Here is a 12,399-nt window from a genome sequence, read left to right as displayed (position 1 = left end):
AGCAGGACAGAGAAGGGTGGAGAATGCATCTGGGGATGGTGGTTGGGATGGAGAATAACCAGCCTGTTGAACTCAGAATTTTGGATCAAGTAAAAGTTTTGTGCATGAACTCTGTTCCACCTTAGCGCTAACTCACCATTTTTTTTTTTTCTCTTATTTTTTGGTTCTCAGCTATTTGGATAGTCTATATTGCCAAGATATCTGATTTGTAGTTGATCTGACTTATAGTTTTGTAGTCATATCATCACATTTGGATTGATGCTGGGAAACAAAACGGTTATATTTTATGTAGCAATAAAGATGACAATGTGCATTTTAATATTCTAATATTTTTAATATAATTCTGACTGCACAAAAACATTAATTTCTTTTTTTTTGATATTTCTTTTTTAAAAATTTCTGTTTTATATGGAGTAAGTTGAGTTAGAATGTTGTGTTAGGGCTTCTCGGGTGGCTCAGTGGTTAAGAATCGCCTGCCAATGCAGGGGACACGGGTTCGAGCCCTGGTCCGGGAAGATCCCACATGCTGTGGAGCAACTAAGCCCGTGTGCCACAACTACTGAGCCTGCGCTCTAGAGCCCGAGAGCCACAACTACTGAGCCTGCGTGCTGCAACTACTGAAACCCGCGTGCCTAGAGCCCATGCTCTGCAACAAGAGAAGCCACCGCAATGAGAAGCCCGCGGACCGCAACGAAGAGTAGGCCCCGCTAGCCGCAACTAGAGAAAGCCCGCTCGCAGCAACGAAGACCCAACGCAGCCAAAAATAAATTAAAAAAAAAAAAGAATGTTGTGTTAGTTTCAGGTGTACAGCAAAGTGATTCAGTTATACATATACCTATATTGATTCTTTTTCAGATTCTTTTCCCATATAGGTTATTCCAGAGTAGAGTAGAGTTCCCTGTGCTATATAGTAGGTCCTCAAACAAATATCATACACGATTATAAGGGTGAATTGGAAGTACAAAGGCTACAAGCAAGGTAAATGTCACAGGCTCAACTAAAAGTGGCCAAGGCCCCTGCTATTGTGGGGCTGGAGGGCACATCCAGGATCTTCAGGAAAATACGATTGTGATGGCCAGCTCCATGTGCACATGTGTTTTGAAAATCCCACAAAATCAAGTATGTATTTGAGCTTAGGGCTGCTCAGTTTTATTTGAAAATGAAAGAGAGGTTATTCCTTCCAGCTCCCAGAATTTCGCTGGTGGGATTAACCTCCAGCTGCCTGCAGGCTGGATTCAGCACCCTGGATGAATTGCCTTCTTCCCTATCTCACTTCCTCACTGCCAATACTGGTGCTTGCATCACCTCCCAAATAACCTTGCACTTTAATCTCTGCCTCTAGGTCAGCTTCTGGAGGAGCCCAAATTAAGAAAGAGGTATACTTTCATCTCCTGCGTAAATCTGTAAAGGTGTGTCTTCCACGACTTTATAACAAATTACTCTTTTACTAAGAGTTGAAAAAACTCTACAGAACTTCAGTTTTATCATTTACTGACCACCTGCCAAATGTCAGGTGGCACCAAAAGGGCTAGGTGTTTTATCTCATTTAATCCTCCCAGCTGCCCTGATATACCAATCATATGGATTTTAGTAAAGTGATTTGTTTGGATATTTTATCTACTGTACCAAATTACATAAATTTACATAAAGTTTTATCTGCAAATTTACTTATCACCAGTTACTTGCTAGAACCACCAGTACAATGTTGACTGGAAGTGGTGAAAGCAGATATCCTTCCCTCATTCCCAAAGTTAGAGAAGTAGTTTTAGTTTTAAGTCAAGAAATATTGGGACTTCCCTGGTGGCGCAGTGGTTAAGAATCTGCCTGCCAATTCAGGGGACACGGGTTCGAGCCTTGGTCCGGGAAGATCCCACATGCCGCGGAGCAACTAAGCCCGTGCACCACAGCTACTGAGCCTGCATCCTAGAGCCCACGAGCCACAACTACTGAGCCCGCGAGCCACAACTACTGAAGCCCGTGCACCTAGAGCCCGTGCTCCCCAACAAGAGAAGCCACTGCAATGAGAAGTCTGTGCACCACAACGAAGAGTAGCCCCCGCTCGCCACAACTAGAGAAAGCCCGCGCACAGCAACGCAGCCAAAAAAAAAAAAAAAAAAAATTTCTATCTTAGCTATGTTTCACATTGAAACATTGCACTACTGTCTAGCTGTGGCAAATATTAAAGGTTGTTCATGCATTTAAAGTGGCTTAAATAATGATTTTTTTTTTTTTTAAGTTTCCATGGAGTTAAACTTTCTTTTTTTAACTTTTTCATCTCTGTGACCTGTGGGAACAGGAGGCAGTTGACATTACAAAGTGGGTGAGTGAACAGATACACACAGAAACACGTGCCTTCGGTGTTTTTTCTCGACCTTAATTAGGAGATGAACAAATGGTCCACACAATTCTAATTTTATTGTTTAAGACAGAGGGTCCAAGTCGTTAAAACTTAAGGCCCCACTTTAAGAAAAATAAAGCACTCTTGAAAATGTACCTATATTTTATACGATGTATACTAAGCCTCAAATGGAATATAGTGACTGGATCTTAAATTATTATAGTAAAGAACAGATATTTGAACTTAATGAAAATAACTCAATTTTTAAAAAAGTTTACCTGGTATGTGTAATAATTTACCTGATATTCTTATTCTAACCAGGTAAACTTTGATAAAATAGATGAAGCCTGAATGTTTTAATAACAAAGATACTGGAAAATTTTTAAATTAAACATTTTAATTTGTTTGGATAAATCCTTCTCACGGTTTGAATATCAAAAAGTTTAAATATGAATACAGTGAAAAGTCCTACCTATGCCTTCCATCCACAGATTTCTCATACCTCAACAGTTACTTTGTCTCAGTTTAATGCATATACAAGCCAATACATTATTCTGTTCCATTTTTCTGCTTTTTTCATTGAACAAAAAAATCTTGGAGAGCTTAATATTAAAACATGTTAACAGCTACATAGTGTTCAAATGGATGGATATATCATAATTCAACTAGTGTCTTGTTGATGGATATATTTAGGTTGTTCCCAATCATTTGCTACTCTCAGTGAAGGATAAGGAATACCTTATCATTTCTCATGTGTGGAACTACATCTGTGGGCTAGATCCCTAGAAGTGAAACTGGAGGTTCAGAGTAGGCGTGCATTTGTAATTTTGATAGATGCTGCCAAATTCCTGTTTCTCTATATTTTAGCCAAAGTAGTGATGCCAGATATAATTTTATGCTTTTTTTCATTTCATTCAGAAATGCACAGTGAAAAGTGGGTTACCTATTAAAGAATAAGGAAGCAAGACAAGTTTATGTGGCAATATACAGAGTACATTTTCACTCAAAAATACATTCAACAGAAATTTATTGTGCATCTACCGCACGCCAAGTGCTTTTAGGCTTTTGGACACACGTATCTAAACAAATCAAACTCAAACCTCTGCCTTTGTGGAGCTTACATCTTGGAACTCTAGGCTACTTCTTAAGAAGCGAGTTAAATGGCAATATCCTGAAAATGATCCGTTGCGATCCTGAGCACTGGCGCCAGACATACGCTACCAGTGTGATTTAAAAACTAACTAGAGGCAATGTTGCATATGATTTCATAGCTTTCCATGAGGTCCTTTTAAACAACACACTTGGGCGAGAGCTCTTTTTATCTGACTCCATCTGCTGTCGGTAGTGGTCAGCATGCTGTGGGCATTGTGGTAGCATCTGAGATTAGGTTGTGAAATAGGAAGCGGGGTTACAGGCAGATCGGCAACGATGTGCAAACTGTTTAGTTCTATCTCTAGCTGAAACCAAGGGTGCCCAACTCAGGCTTGGGGCGTAGGGAAGATAAAGTTATCAGCACATTCTCATCAGGGCACAGTTTCCTTATTGCTGTCTGTCCCTGTTTTGGTTCTACGAAGAGATCACAAGGGATTTTATGGAAAACAGTGTCAGAATCATACAGCAGCAATACTGTGTCTGCTGAACAAGGGCATGGAAAAGGTTACTTGTTAGAAACTAAGGGAGACAGAAAAGACCATTGATGCCAAGGAAAGGGGGTATCGAGTGTATTGGCAGAGATAGTATGGTCTCAGGCTTATGTATCTTTTCTTTCTAAAAGGAGAATATCATTCAACTTTAGACCCCCATTAGATCCAGATCCAATGGCATCTTCAAGCATGAGGTGAAGAATAGAAAAGAGCCAGTTCCAGAGAGTGGCTCTTGAATCACAGCCTGGCCTTTTTTCTTGTATTATTAAAATTTCATCCCAGCCATAATAGATACAATCAACAACTGGTTACTAATGACTGGTTTCTGCAGTCCTAATACACATCAGTTAGTTTTCTCAGTCGGTGAATCTTAGAGTTTAGAAGGAGACTTCGGACTTGTCAACATGCTCCTTTGACAGCTGAAGCGAGAAGGGTGAAGTGACAATGGCAGAAGCCAGGTCTCTCTCGATTCTCAGGCCAGCACAACTCCCGCCCCCGGATCCCCACGGGAAACCTTTTCACGCCTCTGACTTCCGGAGTCTGTGCTGCCATCCTGCAAGCGCTGCAAGCTGGGGTGACTTCGGGCAATGACACCGTGGCCTGCACACTGCAGGCCGGTGGACGGCGGGGCGCGGGGTGAGCGGTCAGGCCGCCCTGGCGCCGCCCGCCCGCCCGCGGAGTGTGCGCGCTGGCCCCGCACTCTGCCCGGGTGGTCCCGGCGAAGGACAGCTTCGCAAGGACCGGGTCAGGGATCAGGGCCTCCAGAGTTGCGTTCCGTCCCGCTGAGGTCGCGTGCGGACTTTTCCCGAGCCTCCCCGCGGGATTTCCGGGCGCGGGAACGGCTGACCGACGCCGGCAGCGCTCCCAGCGGGCCGAGGAACGGGGCAGGCCCTCCTTCCCTGGGCCCCACTTCCGCCACGCCGCGCTCGGGCCGTCTCCCGTGCGCCCGTCCCACGTTTTCCCCACGAGCGCTTCCTCGGCGTCTCCCACTACGCGTTTACAAGGCGCCGCCGCCCCCTCCGCCGGCAGCTCCGGGCGCCCGCCGCACCCCTCCCTCGGCCTCCCCTCCCCCTCCCGGCTCCGCGCCGCCGGTCCCCCCCACGCCCGCCGGGCCGTCACGTGGCCGAGCCCCGCCCCCGTCACGTGGCCACGCCCCGCCCCGCCCCCGCGCCGGCGCGCTCCGACGTGCCCTGGAACTCTGTCTCCTCGGGAGGGCAGCCTGCGGGGACGCGCCGGCCGCGGCCGCCGCCGAGTGAGCGCCCTTCGGGCTCGCCTGGGCGCCCCGCCGCCGCCGCCGCCGCCGCCGCCGCCGCCGCCGAGCCGGGCCAGGAGGGAGCCGCCCCCCGCGAGGCCGCCGGGCCCTCGGTGAGGGGGGGGCGGGCCGCGGGCGGAGGGCAGGTCGGGCCGCGGGCGGAGGGCAGGTCGGGGCGGCGCTGCACAAAGGCGCCCGGGGCCGGGGCTGCGGGGCCGGGGGAGGCGTGTGCGGGCGCGCAGCGGCGCCGGGGTGCGAGAGGTGTGGCCATGGGCGCGTCCGGCGGGGTCGGGGCGCGGGGCGGGCGGGGGGCCGAGGGCCTCTGCCGGCCGGTCGGCCGACGGGGGCGAAGGGGTTTAAATGGCTGGAAGTTGCGGCTCCTCTGCCACCCGGGTGTCCTGACTTCCTGTGAGAGGGCAGTGCCCGCCGTCCCGCCCCGCCCCCAGGAAGGAGGGTGTTGGGGGGTGTGTGTGTGTGTGTGTGTGCGTGTGCGTGTGTAAAAGGCCGGCGTTGCCGCCCTCCTTCCTGGCCTCCCGCCGCCGCCGTGCCCGCTCCGCCAGCGCTGCGGGGGCTGCAACCTCCCTCTCCCGGGAGCCGACCGGGGCCTCCCCTCGAGGGCTGTTGACCTCAGCGCTGGGCATGCGGGGCCCTGCAGCCCTCAGAGGTGCCCCGCCCCTGCTCGGTGGGCTCTTGCTCCTTTCCAGCCCTTCTGCGAGGAATCTCCTCCGGGTCCTTGAGTTTAAAGAATGCTGTGCACTGTCCTCGGGGGTGGTGGGTTGTCTTCTAAGCATGACTGTCTTTGACGTGTTGCGGGTGAAGGTACCGCAGATCCTTTGAGACGAAAAGGCCACAGGGTCATCAGCCCTGAGAAGGGCACGGCCTCCTGGCGTTCTCGAGGCGTGTGATGTTTTCCTTCTGACTGCAGCCACAGTTTTCAATGCACTTGCGAAGGCGAAAACAAAAATGTTCAGAGCGTGGCTTTATGAAAGTTCTGATGTCTTTCCAAGTAGAGTGTGTTGTCGGTAGAGCCTGTTAACACTCGTGTTGCCTTATGGTTAATCATGACGCGAGGAGGTAGACTTTATTGAGCAATTACGCACATGCTTCTAAGGAGAGGTGACGTAGAGAGGAACGAGCTTTTAATGAGGAGTCGCTCGGGTTCAGATTCTGCCCCCCGCGTCTAAAGGCGAGACCTTGGAAGACTCTTCAGTGTTACAGTGAAAGGTGGTTAAAACAAGTGTCCAGCTCCTAGCCACGCCTCTTTCCCGCTTAAACGCTGGGAAACGGAGGCCTGCAGGTGTATGTTGGTCCATATCCAGTGTTCTTTCCTGATCCGCAGGAGGGTGCGTTACAGGATGGGGCATCTTTGTCTATCTTTTGGTCCCAGTAGACAGTCTGGCTGCTGGTTCCAGTATTTTCTCTTTCTTTTTCTGTTTTAAAAATGCAGTATTTTAATTTTTAAATTTTAAAAATTTAAAAATGTTTCACAGCAGGTATTTGGGAGCCCAGAGTAGTGAGCCGGGCTCTGAAGACTTGACCCTGAGTGGGGCACCCCAAAGAGCCAGAGAAGCTGGGCGTGTAGGTGTGACCCGTGGTTGCAGGTAGTAGCTCTGCTGATCTGGGGGGGCTCTCTCTCTGGGGAAAAATGAGTTAAATACAGTCTAATGTACCAGATTACGTGTGCATGCCCCAGTACTGGCTGATAGGTTTCTATTTATACTTGATCAACGACAGACGTTGGAGAAGATTGCTAACTCATTGATTCTTTTTTAAAATTAATTAATTAATTAAGTTTTGGCTGCGTTGGGTCTTCATTGCTGCACGTGGGCTTTCTCTAGTTGCGGCGAGCGGGGACTACTCTTCGTTGCGGTGCGCGGACTTCTCATTGCGGTGGCTTCTCTTGCTGTGGAGCTCGGGCTTTAGGCGCTCGGGCTTCAGTAGTTGCAGCACGCGGGCTCAGTAGTTGTGGCTCGCGGGCTCTAGAACGCAGGCTCAGTAGTTGTGCCGCATGGGCTTAGTTGCTCCGCGGCATGTGGGATCTTCCCAGACCAGGGCTCGAACCCGTGTCCCCTGCATTGGCAGGCGGATTCTTAACCCCTGCACCACCAGGGAGGTCCCTCATTGATTCTTAATATGGTGCCCTCTATAGAATAGTTGTCCATATATAGTCAATATTTTATATACCTTTAGATTTTTCAAATTACTGCACTAGTTGTTGCGAGGCACAAGTGAAAATATGTAAATACTGCAGAAAAACAGCGTATTATTTGTAGTCAGTCATTTGGCTTTTCTTTCATTAATTAGAAAGTATCTGCTAAGTGGTTTTTTTAATAGGTTGACAGAAAATGGGTTTTACGAATGTAAGTTCTTTAAGTAATGCAGTTGACATTTCTGAGCACAAAAGGGTAATAAACAGTTTAAATTAATTCAAACAGTGAATGTGGTGATGTGTAAAATTACTAAGTGGTAGTACTGATTTTTGCTTATCTGAGAAAATTGGTACTAGGAAAAAGCAGCTAAAGGTAAATCTGCCTAAAATGGGCATTACAGTTTTATAATAGTGGGAGAGAAAAGTGAAATTAAACGTTTATTTTATCTTATACTTAACAAATTTAGTCGTAATTGCAAGTACGCGCTGCTTTGTAGAATGAATCAGATGTGAAAAGGCAGGATGGTACCACATAGCGTCATTGTGCTTCAAATCATGCTTTTCAAATCATTCTCTTTTGAGGAACCCATTGGGCCACTATCTTTGTGTTTTCTTCAGTTGTTAACTGTTCTAATTGTGCCACATCCTCATCTGTGGATGGCTTTGCAGTGATTCAGCCGTTTTCTTATTTTATTGACTCAATATTTTGCAGTTTCAGTTTGCAGTTGAGCAGCTTTTCATTTGAACTGAACTGCCAGACACTGATGTCTCTAAGCACCCTTCCCCTGTTGATAGTCTAGTCCTTCTCAGATTTCTCTGTGCATGGGAATTACCTGAACTTCTAACAAGCCCCAGATGATACCGATGCTGCCCGGACTTCAGACTACTGCTTGCTGTCCAATAGAAATGTAATGCCAGTCACCTGTGTAATTCTCAAGTTTTTAGTACTCACATGATAGGTAAAGTTAAAAAGAAACCATGAAATAAATTTTATTATCATTTTTGTCTACAAGACATCTTCAAAATCCCATATGTATTTGACACTTGCAGCACGTCTTAGTTTAGATTAGCCATACTTCACATGCTCAGTAACCACGTTTGCCTACTGTGTTGAACAGCATGGTTCTGGAGTCTAGAATCCAGATCAGTGCTGTTCTAAGTGTGTGTGCGGATTGGCCCTATCAGCAACCCTTGGGAACTTGTTAGAAATGTACATTTTAGGGCCCCCCCTCAAACCTACTCTCATTAGAATATCTGGAGTTTCAGTAACTTGCAGCATATGACTGCAAAATGTGTATGTGATGTTTTGGATGGGATCCCAGAACAGAAAAAGTTCATTAGGGAAAAACTAAGGAATATGGACATTATTAGGTATCAATATTTGTTCATTGAATATGACGAATGTACCATACTAATGTAAGATGTTTGTAGTAGGGGAAACGGTGTACAGGGTATATGGGAACTCTGTACTATCTTTGCAGTAATTCTGTAAATCTAAAGCTCATCTAAAAGAATGTTTTTTTTTAAAGAAGCTCTCCAGGTGATGCCGTCTTTCACTAAAAGTGAGAAGCAGTGATGTAGATCGCTAATATGACCTGCCTGCAGCTTGGGTGGGCAGGATGGAGGCTACTGTTAGGTCTCGTAGGGTAATAATGGTATTTTTTTTTTTTTTGGGGGGCCACGCCTCATGACTTCGGGGATCCTAGTTCCCTGATCAGGGATCGAACCTAGGCCCCCTGCAGTGGAAGCTCAGAGTCCTAACCACCGGACTTCCAGGGAATTCCCAATAATAGTACTTTTGTAATAAGAGCTAAAACTTATAAAACACTTAGCATGTGCTAGGGTTTATACCAAGTACTTTACACATATTTACTCATTTAACTCTCCCAATTAGTACCATTAGTTAGCTCCTTTTTTACAAATGGAAAAAATACTGAGGCTCAGAGAGGTTAGGTGACTTGTCTTAGGTCACACAGCTAGCAAGAGGCAGAAACAGGGACGTTTGAGGAGGGACTAATTTAAAAGCAATCAGTTCATTTGTGAGTGTTTTCCTTCTCTACAAGTTTTGCTTCTCTGAGTAAGCATTGATTAATGTGGATGTTCTGTATCATGCCTTGTAGTTTACAAAGTACTGTGTTCTCTTTCCATTTTCACAAGGATCTTTTGAGGTTTGTGTTGTTTCTTTTGTTTTACAGATAGTTCAGGTGCTGAGGGCCTGAGAGCTAATACATGGCAAATCCTGATTTAAATTTCAGTCCTCCGACCCTGAGTTCTCTGTTCCTTTACCACAGGAGAATTCAGAATACATTTAGAAGTTAGAGTGATATCTTTAAAGTTAGTTGAAAATTACCTGTATTTTGCTGTATATTACTGGTTTGTTTAAAAAAAAATCAGTTTTGAGTTAAAATATACATACAGTAAAATAAAACACTCAACAATAAAATGGGGTGAACTGCGGATACATACAAAGACATGAATGAATCTCAGAAGCAATGTTCTAGGTGAAACAAGCCAGACATGAAAGGCTACATACTGTATGTATATATGCTTTTGTCTCCATTTGGCTTCCTTGAGTAAGCTGTGATTAATGTGATGCTTTTTATCACGCTTTATAATTTACTAAATACTGTTTCATGTTTTCTCTACCCATTTTCACAGGGATCTTCTGAAGTTTGTATTGTTTCCTGTTTTACAGATGAGTGTATCACAGTTAGTTTAGGCATTCACCAGTTGATAGGCCTCTGGGTCATTTCCAATTTCTGGCTGTTATGAATAAAGCTGTTATGGATGTTCATGTAAGGCCTTTTCAAGGATTTATGGTTTCATTTTTCTTGGGTAAATACCTAGAAGAGGAATTGTGAGATCGTATGTTAAATGTATGTTTAACTTTATAAGAAATTGCCCAAATGCTTTCCAGAGTAACTGCACCACTCTGCATTACCACCAGCAGTGAATGAGAATTCCAGTTGCTGGTATCCTTACCCTACAAAATATCCTTTATATTTATGTAAAGCCATTCTAAATATATATAAAGTTGCTCTGCGGCATGTGGGATCTTCCCCGACCAGGGCTCGAACTCGTGTCCCCTGCATAAAGCCATTGCATTACAAGGGTTTTGTCTTAACAGCTTTATTGAGGTATAATTGCTGTAAAATAAACTGGACATATTTTAAGTGTGTAGTTTGATGAGTTTGGACATATGAATAGCTATGCCTCTAAAATCATCACCATTATCAGGATAGCAAACATATCCATCACTCACCTCCCAATTTCCTTGAGCCCAAAGGTAATTTGTTGCCCTTGTTCCCTGGTAACTATTGATCTGCTTTCTGTCACTATGTATTACTTTGCATTTTCTCGAATTTTATGTAGATGGAATCATACAGTATGCACTCTTTCTTGTCTGGATTTTTTTCACTCAGCAGAATTTTTTTTTTAACATCTTTATTGGAGTATAATTGCTTTACAATGGTGTGTTAGTTTCTGCTGTATCACAAAGTGAATCAGCTATACATATACATATATCCCCATATCTCCTCCCTCTTGCGTCTCCCTCCCTCCCACCCTCCCTATCCCACCCCTCTAGGTGGTCACAGAGCACCGAGCTGATCTCCCTGTGCTATGCAGCTGCCTCCCACTAGCTGTCTATTTTACATTTGGTAGTATATATATGTCCATGCCACTCTCTCACTTCGTCTCAGCTTACCCTTCCCCCTCCCCATGTCAAGTCCATCTTCTACATCTACGTCTCTACTCCTGTCCTGCCCCTAGGTTCTTCATAACCATTTTTTTCCTTTTTTTTAGATTCCATATATATGTGTTAGCATACGGTATTTGTTTTTCTCTTTCTGACTTACTTCCACTCAGCAAAATTATTTTGAGATTCATCCAGTTTGTTGTGTATATCCGTAGTGCTTTTTATTGCTCAGTGATATCCTATTGTGTGGATATTACACAATTAGTTTATCCGGTCGCCTGTTGGTGGACATTGGGTTGTTTCCAATTAGGGACTATTACAAATAAAGCCACTGTGAACATTCACATACAGGTCTTTGTGGGGACATGTGTTTTCCTTTTCTTTGGTGACTACCTAGGAGTAGAATCCCTGGGTCATGTGGTAGATGTATGTTTCAAGCTTTTAAGAATCTGCCCAACTTTTCCCAAAGTGGCTGTACCATTTTACATCCCCACCAGCAGTATTTGAGAGTTCTGGTTGCTCCACATTCTCGGAAATACTGGTATCGTCAGTCTTTTAATTTTAGTCATTCTAGTAGACGTGTGGTGCTATTTCTTTGTGTTTTTAATTTGCATTTCCCTAACGACTAAAGATGTTGAGCATCTTTTCATGGGCTTATTTACCATCTATAGATCTTCCTTGGATATGAACACTTGTCTATTCCTATCTTTTTGCCCTTTTTTAATTGGGTCACTTGTCTTCTTAATGGCTTGTACAGTTATTGTATATTCTAGATATGAGTTCTTTGTTGGAGATAAGTTTGTGTCTGAGACATTTGTGTGTTTTCATGAGAGATATTGGTCTGAGGTTTTTCTTTTTTATAACGTCTTTGTCTGGTTTTGGTATGAGGATAATGCTGACTTCATAGAATGAGTTGGGATGTTTTCCCTCCGTTTCAATTTTCTTTAAGAGGTTTGTAGAATTGGTATTATCTTCCTTACATTTTGTAAAATTCACCAGTGGAGCTATCTTGGCCAGGAGTTTTCTTTGTGGGAAGATTTTTAAAGACGGATTCAATTTATTTAATAAATATAGGACTATTTAGGTTATCTGTTTCTTCTTAAGCAAGCTTTGGTAATTTGCCAAAGGAATTTATCTGGTTCACTAAGTTGTTGAAGTTATCAGCATAAAGCTGTTCATAATGTTCTCTTATCTTCCTTTCAGTGTCTTTAGGATATGTAGTTGTATCTCCTGTCTCATTCCCGATACTGGTAATTTGTGTTTCTTCTCTTTCATTCTTGATCAGTTTGGCGAGAGGATTGTCAGTGTTACTGATCCTTT

The 12,399-nt window shown here is 44.6% G+C and overlaps 1 protein-coding gene across 6 annotated transcripts in view; it reads left to right on the top strand.

Annotated features, from left to right (window-relative positions):
• The first annotated feature begins 5,266 nt into the window (after positions 1–5,266).
• Positions 5,267–12,399, top strand: part of ARHGAP12 (Rho GTPase activating protein 12) — a 110,680-nt gene continuing 103,547 nt past the window's right edge. For all 6 annotated transcript variants that reach the window (XM_061178049.1, XM_061178041.1, XM_061178032.1 and 3 more), the window contains exon 1: positions 5,267–5,346. The gene's annotated coding sequence lies outside the window, so the exon portion shown is untranslated. The remainder of the gene's footprint in view (positions 5,347–12,399) is intronic.

This window comes from Eubalaena glacialis, chromosome 2, assembly GCF_028564815.1.
Source record: "Eubalaena glacialis isolate mEubGla1 chromosome 2, mEubGla1.1.hap2.+ XY, whole genome shotgun sequence".
Taxonomy (NCBI): domain Eukaryota; kingdom Metazoa; phylum Chordata; class Mammalia; order Artiodactyla; family Balaenidae; genus Eubalaena; species Eubalaena glacialis.
The sequence above is the reverse complement of the archived record's forward strand: the minus strand, read 5'-3'. Positions and strand labels throughout refer to the sequence as shown.